This window comes from Mirounga angustirostris, unplaced genomic scaffold, assembly GCF_029215605.1.
Source record: "Mirounga angustirostris isolate CCGP_5_RB_7025 unplaced genomic scaffold, mMirAng1.0.hap1 SCAF_4, whole genome shotgun sequence".
NCBI classification, from domain to species: Eukaryota; Metazoa; Chordata; class Mammalia; order Carnivora; family Phocidae; genus Mirounga; species Mirounga angustirostris.
In genome coordinates this window covers 113,758,096-113,770,801 of record NW_026991712.1, presented here as the reverse complement: position 1 = coordinate 113,770,801, position 12,706 = coordinate 113,758,096, and the positions used below count along the sequence as shown (strand labels likewise).

The following is a 12,706-nucleotide window of genomic DNA, read 5'->3' as shown; positions in this document are numbered from 1 at the left end:
AGTTATTCTGGTGCTCCTGAAGAGGAAGAACCAGGTTATTTGCAATGGCAAGAACCAGTCTTCTGGGTTCAAGGATACACAATCTTAGTGAAATTAGCAGTGGGTTTAGATTACAGGAATCTACCATGCCAAAACTAGTGATGTTTGTGCTCTCAAAAATCATATTGGCTTTGCCAGTTAATTGACAGCAGTACATTGCTACACTCTAGGATTACTAGTTTCAGTCAGACTATTTACCATTCAGAATCTGAGTTTTTCTCTTGGGAACATGTATTTTGTAATTATAAGTACATATGCACATTTTTCTAATTTTTATGAAATCTGTATTACATATAATAAAATACAGGGTGTAATACAGATTTATTAATATATATTCCATATCATGGATATATATTTCCCAAATCGTGTGTATGTGTGTTTCTTTGCTTCTTTGATTCTTTTTGGGGGGGGGGGCAATGCAATTTTATTTTATACATTAATTTTATTTTGTGTTCTGGTTGTTCTTAAAACCACAGGGGCATTGTACCAAAGTTTTACTTATAGAGCCCTAAGGTTATTGTCATACAGAGAAAGCAAGACCTTGTGATCATTTGCAGTATATCCTCAAACAGTGTCTATATTTGGCCTCTCTGTGTGCTGCCTGAGAGTGGACTATGTTTTAGGAGCTGGATCTAGAATATTAGGTTTGTATTCCAGAAGAGTTCTTGCTCACATGTCTGGTTTATTTTGTTCACCTAGCAATAAAAAATAAGTATATATTAACTAGAAAGGTAATTTCCTGAGCATATATTCTAAGAAGATCTGTCTTAAGTTTTTCTACTTTGTTAGTACACTTATATGAGTTACAGTGGCAAAACCTAAATCTCAAGATTATCTTCCTAGTCCAAACTTAAATAACTCTCTGTTTAGTACATAATAATTTTATTATTCAGTTTAAGGAATATTTTGTCAGTAGTTCGGAAGACATACATTCATGTCATGTAGTTTAGAACCCAGCATCAGAACTTTCTGAATTACTTCTGTTCTAAATGATCAGTGTCAGCATTTATCCTAGTGATGTGGCTAAAAATCCATTTGTGATATGGCTGTTTTAATTTTTAAATTATATGGACTCATCTATTGAAAGATCAATGCGAATACTCATAAATACCAGAATTTATGATCAGAATTACATTCACATTAGGGCTCTATTTTGAGCTTAGTTTGCTAGCTTAATAGGTCCAAATTGCTGTGGTAATGAGGTAGTTTCTTCTTTTCTTGAGTCCCGTCTTTCTCTCATGCTCTCTCTTCATAAACATCCCTGATACCTGGTTCTTCCAAGGTTATGTCTCCGGTTGCTAGTTGCTCTGTCAGTCTTTATCTTGATTCCGAGCTTAATGCCTGGAGTCCTTGATATGCTGCCGTACCGTCTGATGTCAGTCACTTGCTTATGGTGGCACAATTAAACCAAAGAAGTTATTTTATAACAGAGTGGTTAAAAGTGTGTGAACTGTGTGTGGAGCCTTTCTGTCTGGGTTTGAATTCTAGCCCTACCATCTTTTAGCTCTGTGAATTTGGGCAGTTTAACCATTCTGTGCTTTAATATCCTTATCAAACATGGGTATTCTCAAAGTACTCATCTCACAGGGTGACTATGAGGATTAAATTATTTTAAAGGACTATATAGGTGTTTGCTATAATCATCCAGGCAATAGGCCTTTGATGATAAGCTTTTGTGTAGATGGTAGCAACAACCTGTAATCACTTATGTGGGGCAAGCAGAGAAATGTGGTTTGAATCACTTGCATTTCCCCCCAATCCAAAGATGGGATAGCAGTATGCCTCCAGGTAAAGTCACATTTACTTTACTCTTCTCCATCTACATAGGCCTTTTCCCCTCTGAAGCATATTCTTCACTCTTCCCACATCTTTGTCCTTGTCTATCTCCAATACTTCTACTCAAAGGAGAAATGAAGAGAGCTCTTTTTATTTGGGGGGGGGGTTATAATAAAAGGAGGACCCCTTAGAGTTCATTGATCCTGTTGTTAGTTATGTTACTCCTTTTCTGAGTATTGCTTCCTGGGACACTACTATACATTACCCTCTTTTGTAGACCTCTGTAACATTACTTTCCTGCCTGAATTGCTTTCAATCACCAGATGAATACCATCTGGATATTGTACATTTCAGTTTTCCTTTATTTCCTCCTGTCCTCTTCAGCCTACCCCTAAGTTTGTACCTGGTGCAGCCTATTGCGGATCTCACATTTTATGGCATTATTTATTATGTAGTGTTTCCTGAGAGAAATTGTGAATCTGTTAAATTTTTAAGAAGTCTGTTTGTTGTACTTCTGTGTTCCATAATTAAGATTTTTTGGGGGGCTGCTTTATTGAAAAAGCATGGCAGTGATTCCTGATTTTAGCTTTGACACTCAATCTGATAGCCTTTCCAAAATACCTTTCTTTTTTTTTTCTTTCCAAAATACCTTTCATTTCAGTGTCTGATATTATACCATTAGGCTTTCATTCATTAAGTTAAAGTGTTCAACTCCCCTTTAAAATGTAGTTTTTTTCTGAATATTTAGCAAATTGACACTCAGGAGGTCAATGTTCTAGTTTGTGCCATAGTATTAATCAGTTATATGTTCAGCTGAAAGCTTTTTCAGAAATGTATAGTTTAGTAATTCAGAAGTCAGTCTTTCTGGGTTTAGATTCTGACTCCACCATTTATGGAATCGCTGAGAAGTTGCTTAATGTCTTCAAGTCTCAATTTCTTTATCTATGAAAAGAATAATAGTAATTATAGCATAGGATGGCTGTGAGGATTGAATCAGGTAATGCACACAAAACACAATAGCTGGCACGCTATAAGCTTTCAATAAATGTTAGTTGCTATAAATATGTATTAGGTATCTGGAAGAGAGACACATTGTTACCTGTTGTACCTGATTTTATAGTGGAGTTTCGCAAACTATGGCTCAAATCTGGTCACTGCCCTCTTTTTATATAGAACAACAAAAAGACAAGCATATGCAACAGTAACCTGTAAAGCCTGATATTTATATCTGATATTATCTATCCCTTTATAGAAAAAGTTTGCTCTCTTACTCGGGATTTGCCAGGAAGATTGCCAGGAAACCTTAATGAAATAATGATAATAAAATTCCAAATTACCATGCAATAAAGTGAGTCACTACCATCTTAGTATTAATTAGTTTGTTAGTGATAAATGGTCAACTCTGTCCACTTGTGAGGTTTGATGTGGTAATAATAGAGGGGAAAGAGATAAAATTCCTTGGTGCCACAGGTCTTTGAGAGATGTCGCAGTGGGGAACCAAAGCTGAAGGCTCTGGGTGCCTGAAAGGAAACAAACCACCTGCAGTAGAAGCTCCTTAACTGAACTTGACTAAAACTGCTCTTCACATATTCTCTATAGAACATGCTAACAGCACAGTAGGCAGAACTGTGAAAGCTTAGGAGGCCCTTCTCTAGTGTACTTACACTTTTCCGGTCCTGTCATTGAGTTTGTGTCTTCCAAAGGTCACTTGGGTTGTTCCCAAACCTATTTAATGCCATTTAACTTCTTATTTTCACAGCATAACTCAATGAAATATCAAATAAACCAATGATACAAGAAGTATGAAAGAGTTATTGTGGGGCGCCTGGGTAACACAGTTAAGTGTCTGACTCTTCATTTTGGCTCAGGTCGTGATCTCAGGGTCACAGGATCAAGCCAAGTCAGACTTCACACTCATCAGGGAGTCTGCTTGAGATTCTCTCTCCCTCTCCCGCTTGTGCTCTCTCTCTCTAAAATAGGTAAATAAATCTTTTAAAAAATTACTTAAAAAAAAAGTTATCATTCCAGTGGAAACTAAAGTGATGTGAAGATCTAATAAAAAAGGCACACTTTAAAAAATTGCTATTGAATTTAGTATAGATGAACAATATAAAAGTTTGAGGGGAAATTATAAAAATCTAAAATGATTCTATACTTCAGTTGCTTCGCAAAAGTTTTAGATTTCATTCTTCATTTTAGAGAAATTTGAATTAGAAATTATAGATGTATATATATGTATAGCTTTTGTGAGAAATAAGAGGCTCTAGTCAGTGAACTCACATTAAAAAAGGGATTGGCCTTACGGTGAAAGATTGTGAATGAATGCATATGTGTGTTGTTTGTTTTTTTTTTAATAATTGGCAGGTGTTTTATTGAGATATGGTTTTTGGAAGTGGGAGAAACGTTCTAACTGGTCTTCAGGTACATTTGTCAGTGATTGGCTGGCTGCAAGCGAGTAAGCAAACAGTTTGGAGAATTTCAAAAGAGAAAGGATTGTTCAGTGTTAGGGGTAGAGAGGTTTTTTTGAGACTGCTTATTCCCTGCAAGAAGTTAGGGTCATTATCAAGTGGATACTGGTAGTGTTCTCCCCATAAAGAGTATGGAAGTTTTTTTAGCATACTTCCACCTATCTGATTTGGAATTTCTGGAGTTGTTTTAATGCTCAGTAAAATGATTTTTTTTTTAACTGAAGTATAGTTGACATATAATACTAGTTTCAAGTGCATAACAGTGATTTGACAACTTATACATTATGCAATGTTCACCACAATAAATACAGTTACCACTGTCCCCATACACAGTTATTACAATATTACTGACTATATTTCCTATGCTGTCCTTTTCCATATTTATATTTTTAAAAGATTTTATTTATTTATTTGACCAATAGACACATAGTGAGAGAGGGAACACAAGCAGGGGGAGTTGGAGAGGGAGAAGCAGGCTTCCTGCCCAGCAGGGAGCCTGATGTGGGGCTCGATTCCAGGACCCTGGAACCATGACCTGAGCCGAAGGCAGACGCTTAACGACTGAGCCACCCAAGTGCCCCTCCATATTTATTTTTAAGTTATTATAAAATGATTATGATATACACAAATAATTTTTTAAATTCTCTCAATTTTTTTGATTAACCAAAAACTGTCAGTTCTAAAGAGGGCATCCATTACACGTTGCAAATAATTTTTTAACTTAGGAAAGGCTAATCTTATGAAAGCTATAATCAATGGATGTCAAAATGGATGTCTTAAGAAAAAGCTCTTAAAGTTTATGTTCTCTAAGATGTTTGCAAAGAAGTGCAATGGGTATAGTCACAGCTCTATAAAAAGTTTGGATTCACTACCCTGGGTTTAACCTTTATTTAGTTATATAGAATTAAAAGTTTAAAAAGTATTCTTGGAGCAAGAGTACTTAAAAAACAAAACAAAACAAAACAGTCCTAGTAAAAAGTTCCTTCTTTAGAGCTTCTCTGAGTAATCCAGGCCATTATTCTGCCTGGAGTAGTGAATCTAGTTCAGCTAACATCAGGAAGTATTGAATAGCAAGCAATGTACTAAAGCAAGAGCAAGGGGGAAATTAGGGCATCTTGACAGAGCCAGAAGCAGCCTTGTCAGTTGAGATTAAATTTAATCGAAAGGAGAAAATGGTTTTTGGCATATTGAAAAATGAAAAATCTGGCAAAGATTTTTAATATACCATGCCATTTATAGCACTTTTTTTTAAATGTGGGCTCCACGCCCAGTGTAGAGCCCAACATGGGGCTTGAACTCACGACCCTGAGATCAAGACCTGAGCTGAGATCCAGAGTCGGATGCTTAACTGACTGAGCCACCCAGGCGCCCCCTACAGCATTATTTTTTTTAAACTGAGGCTTGTATCCTTTTTTTTTTTTTTTTAAGATTTTATTTATTTATTTGAGAGAGAATGAGAGAGACAGAGAGCACATGAGAGGGGGGAGGGTCAGAGGGAGAAGCAGGCTCCCTGCCGAGCAGGGATCCCGATGTGGGACTTGATCCTGGGACTCCAGGATCATGACCTGAGCAGAAGGCAGTCGCTTAACCAGCTGAGCCCACCCAGGCCCCCGGCTTGTATCCTTATTAAGTAAGAATGTTTTCTAAGTTTCTGTCCTAAAGTCAGGGCAATTATTTAAGTCTCAGATGCTTTTAATCTTACTTAAATGGAAATAGCATGCTGTGTTAGTGCAAATCTTCAGAGAAGCAGACATGAGATGGAGGTTAGACTTGCAAGAAATGTGTTAGGGTAAACGCATGTGAGAGAACATGGAAAGGAATCCAGAGGTGACTGAAGGAGCTGTCAAACTGCAGTATTGATCTGACCGTGATGGAAGGAGAAGGGGAAAGAAGGAAGCTTGAGTAGTAGCTTCTTAGGCTGCAGTGCAGTTCTGAGGAAAATCAGCAGACTGTTAGAAAGTCCCCAGGCCAAAGTCACCCATCAGAAAAGGCCCTGTCTCTCTGAAATAAGCCTGCCTAGTGTCCCTGATGTGCTCGTCACTGGCAGGGAACAGCCTGTGAGAAAGTGGCCTTGGGACCCATGTATTACTGAATGCAGAGTGCTCTACTGGGGCCACTGGTCAGTTATGCAGTCAAAGATCAGAGGCTGCCACACTTGGAAGTTATGTCGTGCTATATATTTATACAGGCATACCTCCTTCTATTGCATTTGGCTTTATTGTGCTTTGTAGATAGTATGGTTTTTGTTGTTGTTATTGTTTTTTACAAATTGAGGGTTCATGGCAACCCTGCAACAAACAAGTCTATCAGTGCCACTTTACCAACTGCATTTGCTGACTTCATGTCTCTGTGTCACAGTTTGATGATTTTTGCAATATTTCAAATTTTTTCTTTATTATATTTGTTGTGGTGACCTGTGATCAGTGATCTTTGATGTTATTATTGTAATTGTCCTGGGGTGCCATGAACTGCACCCATATAACATGGCCAACTTAATTGATACGTGTTATGTTTGTTCTGACTTCTTTCCCAGTCAGCCATTCCCTCATCTTTCTCCCTCTCCTCAGGCTTCCCTATTCCCTGAGACACAACAGTATTGAAATTAGGCCAGTTAATAACCCTACAATGGACTCTAAGTATTCAAGTGAAGGGAAGAGTTGCACATCTCTCACTTTAAATCAAAAGCTAGAAATAATTAAGCTTGGTGAGGAAGGCATGCTGAAAGCCAAGACAGGCTGAAAGCTAGGCCTCTTGTGCCAAACACTTAGCCAAGTTGTGAATGCCAAGGAAAAGTTCTTGAAGGAAATTAAAAGTACTACTTCAGTGAACAAACAAATGTTAAGCAAAACGGCCTTATTTTTGGTATGGAGAAAGTTTTAGTGGTCTGGATGGAAGCTCAAACCAGCCATCACATTCCCTTAAGCCAAAGCCTAATTCAGAGCAAGGCCCTAACTTTCTTTAATTCTGTGAAGACTAAAAGAAGTGAGGAAGCTGCAGAAGAAATTTTTGAAGCAAGCAGAGGTTGGTTCATGAGGTTGAAGGAAAGAAATTGCCTTCATAACAAAAGTGCAAGGTGAAGTACCAAGTGCTGATGTAGAAGCTGCAGCAAGTTATGCAGAAGATCTAGCTAAGATAATTCATGAAGGTGGCTACACTAAACCACAGATTTTCACAGATTTTATTCTATTGGAAGAAGATGCAATCATATTTGCAAATGACATACCTGATAAAGAGTTAATATCCAAAATCTATAAAGAACTTATCAAATTCAACTCCAAAAAAACCCACAAATAATCCAGTTAAGAAATGGGCAGAAGACATGAATCAGCATTTTTCCAAAGACACAGATCGCTAACAGACACATAAAAAGATGCTCAACATCACTCATCATCAGGAAAATACAAATCAAAACTACAATGAGATACCACTTCATACCTGTCAGAATAGCTAAAATTAACAGTCCAGGAAACAGCAGATGTTGGTGCAGATGCAGAGAAAGGGAAACCCTCTTACACTCTTGGTTAAAATGCAAACTGGTGCAGCCACTCTGGAAGACAGTATAGAGGTTCCTCAAAATTAAAAATAGCACTACTCTATGATCCAGCAATTGCACTACTAGGTATTTACCCAAAGGATACAAAGATACAGATTTGAAAGGGCACATGTGCCCCAATGTTTATGGCAGCATTATCAACTATAGCCAAATTATGGAAAGAGCCCAAATGTCCATTGACTGATGAATGGATAAAGAAGATGTGGTGTATATATACACAATGGAATATTACTCAGCCATCAAAAAGAATGAAAGCTTGCCATTTGCAACGACATGGATGGAGCTGGAGTATGGCGCTAAGCGAAATAAGTCAGAGAAAGACAAATACCATATGATTTGACTCATGTGGAATTTAAGAAGTGAAACTGGTGAACATGGGAAAAAAAGAGAGGTAAACCAGGAAAAGGCTCTTTTTAATTATAGAGAACAAACTGAGGATTACTAGAGGGGAGGTCGGTGGAGGATGGGTTAAATGGATGATGGATATTAAGGAGGGCACTTGTTGTGATGAGCACTGGGTTGTATATGTAAGTGATGAATCCCTAAATTCTACTCCTGAAACTAATATTATACTATATGTCAACTAATTGGAATTTAAATAAAAATTTGAGACTAAAAAAAAAAAGATACAGTGCAATCTAGAACCTTCTGGGCTAGAGAGGAGAAGTCAGTGCCTGTTTTCAGAGCTACAAAGGACAGACTAACTCTCATTGAGACCTACTGCTCAGAAAAAAAGGTTTCTTTTAAAATATTGCTATTCATTGACAATGCACCTGATCACCCAGGAGCTCTGATGGAGATGTACAACCAGATTAATGTTGTTTTCATGCCTGCTAACACAACATGCCTCTCTCTCCCTCTCTCCCTCCCCACTCATGTGCACTTACTTGCTCTCTTTCTCTTAAAAAAAAAAAAATGCTTTGTCTGCTAATTCCATCATCTCTTTCATTTCTGGGTCTGCTTCTATTGACTGCTTTTTCTCCCTTTATAATTAACATTTGCTACTTCTTTAAATACCTAGAATTTTTTATTACATACTGGATGTTATATTGTTGAGTGTTTGAATTTTGTTGTCTAAAAGTGTTGAAGTATGTTTTAGCAGGTAATTTAGTTATCGTGGATCAGCTTTATCTTTGAGACTTGTTTTTAAATTTTGTTAAGGTGGATCTAGTGTTGCCTTTGCTCTAAATGTTATATAGCTCGTCTACTGGGATGTCACCCTTCTGGGAGCTTCCTTAGTGCTCCAAGTATTCAATTCTGGCTGGAAGGAACTTGAATGTTGGCCAGCTCCCTGGCCTTTATTCTTTGCCTGGCTTCATGGAGCTTTACCCTATATATGTTGAGATTATATTCAGACAAAACCTAATTCCTCTAATTTCTGGAGCTCTTTTTCTCATAACTCCCTCTTCCATAGTACTATGTCTCATAAATTCCAGCTGACTCATCCTCCTGAAGCTCCTATATTAGTCTTCTGAGCTCAGTAAGACAACCAGGCTCTTCTTGTGTTTGTCCTCCCTATGCCATAATCTAGAAATTGTTTCTAGGAAGAAAAAGCATCATGACTGTAGGGCTTACCTCATTGGTTTTCCTTCTCTTAAGGATCAGTCCTGTACTTCCTTTTTCCCCCAGTGTCATATTTTATTCTTTTAATCACTTTTCTACTTGTTAATATAGAAAAGCTTTCATTTTTATTTTTTTATTTTTTTTAAGATTTTATTTGAGAGAGAGAGAAAGAGCACAGCAGGGGGAGAGGCAGAGGGAGAGGGAGAAGCAGAGTACCTGCCAAGTAGGGAGCCCGATGTGGGACTTGATCCCAGCACCCTGGGATCATGACCTGAGCTGAAGGCAGATGCTTAACAACTGAGCCACCCAGGCGCCCCAGAAAAGCTATCTTTCAAAAGTGGAAGAAGAATCCCTAATTTTTTTCTTAATATACTTTATTTCTTAGAACAATTTTATTTTTTTATTTTTTTTAAGATTTTAAAAATTTATTTGACAGAGAGAGACACAGCGAGAGAGGGAACACAAGCAGGGGGAGTGGGAGAGGGAGAAGCAGGCTTCCCGCGGAGCGGGGAGCCCGATGCGGGGCTTGATCCCAGGACCATGACCCGAGCCGAAGGCAGACGCCCAACGACTGAGCCACCCAGGCGCCCCTCTTAGAACAATTTTAAATTTACAGAAAAACTGGGAAGAGTACAGAGAATTCTCGTATGCCTCCACACTCAGTTCCCATATTATCAATATCTTATATATACATTTAGAATAGTACATTTGTTACAATTAATGAACCAACACTGAGACATTATCATTAACTAAAGTCCATAGTTTATTCAGAATTCTTTAGTTTTTGCCTGGTGTCCTTTATTCCCCTGGGGTCCCATCTGAATTTTACATTACATTTAGTGGTCATGTCTCCTTAGGCTTCTCTTGGCTCTAACATCTTCATAGAATTTACTTGTTTTTGATGACCTTGACAGTTTGAGCTCTGGGCAAGTATTTTGTAGAAATGTTCCTCAATTGGAGTTTATCTGATTTTTTTCATCATTAAATAGGTTATAGGTTTTGGTGAGAAAGTTCAAAAGGATAAAATGTCATTCTTATTACATCATTTCATGGGTACATGTAATCATCATTAGACTTATCACTGTTTATGTTAACCTTGATCACCTGGCTAAGGTAGTTTTTGTTTGATTTTTGCACTGTAAAGTTATTCCCATCACCATCCCCAAAGTTACTTCCAACCCATCTCCCAATTGCACACTGTACTCTCTGGAAAGAAGTAACTGTATATAGTCCACACTTAAGGAATGGGAGTTATGGCTCACCTTCTTGATGGAATAGTATCTATCTAAATTATTTGGAATTCTTTTGCACAAGAAATTTGCCTCTTTCTCCCCATTTATTTATTCAGTCATATCTGTGTATCGTATGGATTATCGTATGGATTAATATTTATTTTGTACTTGGACTTATATTCTGTGCTTGGTTTGTACTTTTGCTTATTTTGTACTTTGGCTTATTTATTTTGTTGCTGAAATTGTTCCAGCTTTAGCTACAGGAGCCCTTCCAATTTGTTCTTATGTCCCTTTGACAATCCCCCACATCATTTTGTGTGTGTGTGTGTGTGTGTGTGTGTGGTATTTTTGACACTAAAAATGCTCTAAGCTCATCTGCCCTCGAACCAACCATTTCTCTAATGAACCCTGGTTCTTTTATTCTGATGGTATTAGAAACTAATATCTGGATACTGGGTGTGCTTGTTGCTGTTTCTTTTAGGTCACTGAGCTGACAGAGCAAAGAATATATATGTATATATATACACTAACCTGCATATATGCACATAGCTATAAATATTTCTATATGAATCAATCTTTTTTTTAAAGATTTTATTTATTTACTTGACACAGAGAGAGAGAGAGAGAGCGCACAAGCAGGGGGAGCAGCAGAGGGAGGGGGAGAAGCAGTCTCCCCACTGAACAGGGAGCCCAGTGCAGGGCTTGATCCCAGGACCCTGAGATCATGACTTGAGCCGAAGGCAGATGCTTAACCAACTGAGACACCCAGGCGCCCTCTGAATCCATCTTTATATTAAACTAAATATAAATTCATATTGATGTCTCCAACACTAATCTGTCACCACATAGCTCATCCTAGTCTACCCCCTTACTCATCTGTAATCTTCTATAGCAGTGACAAACTTGGCTTTCATCCTCTTATATCTAGTACTTGATTCTTCAATTCCAGTATTCATGTGTAATGGTTTCAGAATTGTTAATCCCTGCTTCATGGGAAATAACTTCACCAACTTGAGTATAATGTTCCTTTGCCTTTTCTTATAGTCTGTACTCATTTCCAAGGTTATTTAGGCCAGGACCTTTCTTTTCCAGTCCCTTCAGTGAGGTTATTTCATATATTTGTATGCAGTTAGATTCTTTTGTCACAGTCTTCATTTCACCCTAGGGTCCCCTGACCTCCTCCAAAGTGTTTTTGTTTTAATTTATGTACATTAAGGTTCATTTGTGCTGTAAAGTTTTATGGGTTTTTATAAATGCATATTGTCCTACATCTACCATTACAGTATTATACAGAATAATTTCAACTAAAACTTCCCTGTAATTGATGCCCTCTCCAAATTTCTGGTAATTTTTTAAACTGTCTTCACAGTTATAACTTTTCCAGAATGTCATATAATGCAATCAAACAGTATGTAGCCTTTTTAGACTGGTTTCTTTTGCTTAGCAATATGCATTTAAGTTTGTTTTTTTTTAAGATTTTATTTATTTATTTAACAAAAAGAGCACAAATAGGGGGAGCAGCAGGCAGAGGGAGAGGGAGAAGCAGGCTCCTTGCTGAGCAAGGAGCCCAATGTGGGGCTCGATCCCAGGACCCTGGGATCATGACCTGAGCCGAAGGCAGATGCTTAACCAACTGAGCCACCCAGGCGCCCCTGCATTTAAGATTCATCCATGTTTTTGTGTGGCTTGAGAGCTAATTCCTTTTTTTTTTTTTTATCACTGAGTAATATTCTGTTGTAAAGAATGTATCACAGTTTATTGATTCACCTATTGAGGGACATTATGGTTGCCTTAGATGTGGTGATTTTGAATAAAGTTGTTATAAACATTTATGTGCAAGTTTTTTTTTTAAAGGTTTTTTTGTTTTGTTTTGTTTTTTAAAGATTTTATTTATTTATTTGAGAGAGAGAGAATGAGAGACAGAGAGCATGAGAGGGAGGAGGGCCAGAGGGAGAAGCAGACTCCCTGCCGAGCAGGGAGCCCGATGCGGGACTCCATCCTGGGACTCCAGGATCATGACCTGAGCCGAAGGCAGTCGCTTAACCAACTGAGCCACCCAGGCGCCCCTATGTGCA

General features: G+C 37.9%; 1 protein-coding gene across 1 annotated transcript in view; it reads left to right on the top strand.

Annotated features, from left to right (window-relative positions):
- BTBD8 (BTB domain containing 8) overlaps positions 1-12,706 on the top strand; it is a 107,593-nt gene that overhangs the window by 30,541 nt on the left and 64,346 nt on the right. The window lies entirely within an intron of this gene.